Genomic DNA, 6,216 nt, shown 5'->3' with positions numbered 1-6,216 from the left:
TTATATAGAATTCAAACGTTCTCAACTTCACTGTTCTTCACTGTTACTTGCAATCTTGCAAATGTGCCCAAAGTTCCCAGAAAAAGGAAGAGAGGGAGGGAGGGAGGGAGGGAGGGAGGGAGGGAGGGAGGGAGGGAGGGAGGGAGGGAGGGAAAAAAGAACCCTCAAACAAAAGGGGGAAGGGACATAGAAAGAAATTCATTGCAGCCTTTGGTGTGGTACCTCATGGAATTATGACCTATAGCGCCCACTGACAAGTGATTAACAAGGGACAATCCTATACAGGTTAAGAGTCACCTTGCAAGCTGGGCTATGTCTTTGATCCCAGCACTCAGGAGACAGAGGTGGACCAATTTCTGAATTTGAAGCCAGTCTGATCTACGGAGCCAGTTCTAGGAAAGCCAGGCTACACAGAGAAACCCTATCTTGGGCGAAAAAAAGTTACCTTCCAAAAAGAAAGCATTAGTATAAAGAACAATGCCTGAGAAGGTAAATCAGACATGCAGAGGATTTTAGTGGCATTCTGAAAAACCCATCTTCGAATTCCTACTTCTGTGTTCTCAGTCAGCAGCCACAGAGCAAGCAGCACCACGGCTTTACGTGTCTAGTACAGATCAGCTGGCAATAAAATCCAATGACCAGGCAGTGACTGTCCTGCAAGCAGGGACAGCTGGGGGAGGAGTAGTGTGTTTATTTATGACAGAAAAACCTTCAGGAACAAGCATGGGTTTCAGAAACTGCATTATTAGATCAAGAGGACACTGAAGTATTTTGTAATTTGGACATTTTAGCTCTGAATCTCACAGTGTGTGTGTGTGTGTGAGGGGGAGAGAGAGAGAGAGAGAGAGAGAGAGAGAGAGAGAGAGAGAGAGAGAGAGACCCAACTTTCCTGAGAGAAATTTTTACCCAAACAAAATTCTGAGAAAACAGAAGGGTCTTAATGCCAACACTCTGCCCTTCTGAACAAGCCTTGCTATTGTGTGTTTGCCAGTTAAAATCTGTAAGATACAGAATTTTTAAGGCCCGGCTAGCAAATGTTTCCACTTAGTGGGATGAAGAGGATCGGATCAGCACCCAAAGAAAGAACACACGTGTAATGATGTCATGCTGTTCTCAGGCAGAAGCTACGGTCTGTAGTTCAGTTTTTCAAGCTTAATCTTTAAGGTGGTTGCTTTTATTAACCAAGCAAAACATGAACTCTATGATTCTACCCAGGCTCACACACCCATGGTGCCCAGAAACTTACTTTGGGTTCTAGAAACAAGATCAAAGAGATATAGACAGTCAAGATTCAAAACCCTGAGGATGGAAGCAGTGGCCTTCTTAGAGAACTCCAACTTGGCAGGCTTCACGTAAGTAAGAGCTAGCCCATGAAGTGAGAGGTGGGTATTCCAGGCAGAGGGAGTATGCTGGGGAAAGGTAAAGAGGTGTGACATTGGTGGGACAAATTAGAAATGGAAAACTTCAGTAGGAAATATCAAGATAGGAACACAGCAAGTCGTTATACCTTAAATGACATCAACTCTATAGATACAAAAGTGGGAACCAATCAGACTTTAGGTAGGGAGATGGCTGTTTAGATTTTTTCATGTTAGGTGAAGCCCTGGGTGGAGGGCATTCCAGAGGTCAAAGGGCAGCTAAGAAAGGTCATAATAGAGAGCTGGCTGTCTCCTGCCAGATGCTTTTCTCTTAACCTCCTATCGGATGGAAGTTCACACAGTGGACATAGAAATGGAATGCTTACCTTTTAGAGATGAGGGATCACTGTCATAAAAAGTCACTGAATACAAAGGACAGCACAGTTTTAAAAACAAGCATTTGGCTGTAAAGCTCAAGACTGGGTGACGGGGGACCCAAATGTTCTCCTAGGGAAAGTCTAAGATTACTTTTAGAGAGAGAAGAATCAAGGGAGGAAAGCAAGAACATTTGTTTAAGGAAGAAAAAGACAGAAAAAGCAAAAGATTCCCGTGGCCTTGTACTGATGCTCCAATGTCTCTGAGCAGGCCAACTCCAAGATGCAAGTAGAGTTGACTTTTGCTATACTGAATTTTGACCAAACCATATTGTTGTGTACAGATATACACTTGTATTAATGATGCCTTAATATTTTAGACACTTGTTTCTCAGCAGTGCTATAAACCACTACTTGTAGAACTTTGGAGGCTGGTTCTCAAAGTCCTAGTATGACATGGGCTAATTCAGTCTTAGATGTGGTAAGTCAGTGGGCATAAAACTACAGCTAGGTTTCGATTATGCATCAGTGTGGTCACATAACTTATATCACTGACGTATGCCAACATTCATTGCAGCCAGTCTGAAAACGTGTGGTCCTCATCCCTACATTTGTTCTACCACCTCAAATAATTCTAACATTGAAGAGAGATACGCTACAATTATTCAATCCACTCAACCATTTATTTTACATCAGACTTTATTACAGTGAAATACAATCTCCATTTTACAAAACACAGATGCATTGAATGGTTCATTTCTGTATAAGCTGGCTATATTGATCAGTTAAAAAATGTGTACTTCATAGAAATGGCCACACTCATAAAGTTAACTGATTTATTGGGGGTAGGGAGGAACGGACAAAAGCCTACATGCTAGTCTTGATAGGATATCGTAAACATGAAGACACAAATATGAGCAATGGCCAACCTTAGCAGGAAACATTTTACATGCATGGAGTGTTGGTTATGAAGGAAAGCTGAAGTCCTCTTAAATGGTATTTTGTGTGTGTGTGTATACACACATATATGCATGCTCATATTCTACACAAATATGCAAGTGTATTTCATTTTGAAAAAAAAACTATTATTAGAATCAATTTTTTCAAAAGTTTTAAATGGAGGAATCACCACAGGCTCTATTTACACTGCTTATATTCAAAAGTACTTAATTCAGTTTTTAGATATTTAATGTGAGAGGATATATACATAAGTATATATATATAAATATAGGATATATACATAAGTATATATATAAATATAGATTTTTGTGCATGTATACTCTAAGCTTAGTAAATAGTTTACACTACTTTCCAAGACATTTATGTCATTGGACTTTTTTCAATCTTAGTTGTTTTTACATAAAAATATGGGCGTCATCATGGTATGCACATTACCACCAGAAAGATCAACTTTACTAATGGGGTTGGAAATAATATACCTACACTATGCTGAAGTAAGTCATTACTGAAAATGTCAAATGATAAACTGGGAGTGGTGGTGCCCACATTAATCCCAGCACTGGAGGCAGAGGCAGACAGATCTCTGTAAGTTCAGGCCCAACCTGGTCTACCAGGATACTCAGGACTACAACGAGAGAACCTATATCAAACAACAAATTCAGGAGCTGGAGACATGGCTCAGGAGTGAAGAGCACTGCTACCCTTGCAGAGGATCCAGGTTTAGCCTCCAGCACCCACATGGCAGCTAGTCACAACCCGGTCACGACAGTTTCAACGGGGGGTTGACACTTTCTTCGGGTTTCCATGGCACCAGGCATGCACAAAGCATGAACGCATGTGGATGTGTATATATCACACACACATGTATATGCATATATACATGTATACATATGTATATATGCTGCAGACTTTCATACACATAAAAATCTTTAAAATAATCAGAACAATTTAAATGGTTCTGCCCCAATTGTCACCGATTCACTAAAACCAATGTTGTTCCTATTTCTGCTCCTCTTTTGTGCCTGTTCCCCTGTAAATGTTTTCTTCAGTCATACCATAGCAACTGGTTTGGAACTCCCAAAAGCTGAACCCTTTTTTTCTACACTCCTCTGTAGATAGGTACAGACCTTCTAAAAGCAAGGAAACTGGAAGCAATAACTGTATGTACCTTTAACTGACCTGTGTGCAAATTTACACTCAATTATTTTGCTTTATTGAAACATGACTATTGTGGTTTCCTATTCTTCTGTATTCCAAGTTGTGGATTATTTGATAGCTAAGAATTTTATTTTCAAAGGTTTACATCCTTAACTAGTCCACAGTATATTACTTATTTTTTTTATAATGAATTTGACTTAGAATGACAAAGACCTGGAACAATCAGTCAAGCAGGGCATGTTACTAATGTAACCAGTTTGTTTTCCGTTAAAATCATATTCCAAAACCAGGCATTGTGCAATGTCTATAAATCATAGCACTGGGAGGCTGGGGCGGGAAGATTGCTACAAGTTTGAGGCCAGCCTGTCCTAAAGATACCCTATCTCAAAAAAACAACACAACACATTCCTGTTGACTTTATCCTAAGGTCCCCAAAGTTCAAAATAACTATTGAGCAAGGATCCTGTCTTACAAAACAACAGAAAACTTCAATATTACTGGGAATTGAATCCAAAGCCTTTAACACATTAGGGCAAGTGCTCTACCAATAACTAACCTTTATCTCCAGCCCTGGGTTTGGTTTTGTTTTTTAATATAAATGAGTGTTCCCTGCATATAAGTATGTGTACTGTTTATGTGCCTGGTGCCCAGGGAGGCCTCTCGGGCATGTGACCCCTGGAACTGGAGCTACAGGTGGTTGTTAACCATCACGGAGGCCCTGGGAACTGAGCACAGGTCCTTTGCAGGAGCAGGAAGTGCTCTTCACTCCCCGAGCCATCTTTCCCGCCCCCAGCCCGGTCATTTAATTTCTACTGACAGGAACCAAACTTTCCCTGGTGGTATCTTTTCACTCTTTTCTAAAATGACCACAAGGCCCTGAGGGTGACTGGTGTAGCCTGGATGTCTTACCTTTCTTTACCCCTAAGGGCTCTACATACCACTTTCAAGGTCACCTCCTTCCATGTCAGCAGTCATTAAAATTACAGACTACTCAACAATCCCAAACCCAGTGGTTCAAATTCTCAGGAGAGAAGCCAAAGTCTACATTTAAACATTGAAACAAAACCCCTAAGCCTTCCAGGTGAGCTCTATCCTAAACATTATGCGCAGCACCCTCCTAATGTCATAATCCAGTTGCCTGACGTAAGAAACAGTCGCAGCACTAGACAGTTATGTGGGCTAAGATCCAAGAACCATTATGAAGAAACAGCCATGAACACTGTGGCAGGAGGAGGGCGGATCTTGGACTACATGGTATTTAAGAACCACTCCAGCTCTAGGAAAACCAACCCATTTTCCTTCTGGCTCCTCGTCTTGACAGGAAGGGAATGCCAATGTATGGTTAGGGAAATGAGAGATTTCAAAACTACCTTCAGTGTTAGCAGATGGGCCATAGAAATGTGCTCTGCTGATCCGGTTTAACAAGACCATTAAATATAAACTCCTGTACCACTCTTATCCTCATGGCCCTGTTCACAAGCAGTCATTCTGTATAATCCAATCTCATCTCCGTATTTACTCTGCTATAACTGTCGCTACACTGCAAAACAATTGCTATGGTAAGCAAAAATTACAATAATATACTGTCATTTGATGTGTAAGGAAGAGCAGAAATAAGTAACCAGATTCAGAATTTCCTGAAAATACAATATGCAAATTAATTCACATCTACATAATCAGGGTATTCACAGTAAAGTGAAATTAAACTGTAATTCCTAATAGGTATACAAATTCCAATTGTTACTCCACTCCTGTCACGTGTTAACATTTACTGTTATTCCCAACACTTTTTTGTACTGATACTTGGGCAGGTGGGTGTGCATGTATGTGCATATATGTATGTGTGTGCACACACACATGCTTGTGCACATGAAATATAGAATCTATGGGCCTCGTTTTCTGGATTTGTTCCAGTGCATATGGCAAAAACGTCAGGCAATCACCAGCTCTAGGATGTGCCAGGCTAGCTTTGAACTCCTAGATCCTGAGGCAGGAGGGTTGCCTCAAGTTCCAGGATAGCTTAGACTATGTTAGCAGGCTAGCCTGTGCTACATAGCAAGATCCTATCTAAAGGAGAGGAAGAGAGACCAAGCTCAGACTAGCAGCATACATTGCACTAAGCGCTACCTCCAGCATCAAACCTGTTCACCTCTGCCAGTGTTCTGGGTATATAAATCAGATGCTCTGCCAGTTTATCTTGCCAGTCTCTGTGTGCACAGCTGAACATCTCTTCACAGGCCAAATCCTCGGTATGCTGCCTGGCCCCTGTAGCACATTCAGTCTAACACTGCTTCACTACAAATATATTTTCTAGTTTCTCATTTTAGACTAATGCATTTTAGAAGGATTTAGAGCAAAGGTATTCT

This window comes from Mus musculus, chromosome 14 (genome assembly GCF_000001635.26).
Source record: "Mus musculus strain C57BL/6J chromosome 14, GRCm38.p6 C57BL/6J".
NCBI lineage: Eukaryota > Metazoa > Chordata > Mammalia > Rodentia > Muridae > Mus > Mus musculus.
The sequence above is the reverse complement of the archived record's forward strand: the minus strand, read 5'-3'. Positions refer to the sequence as shown.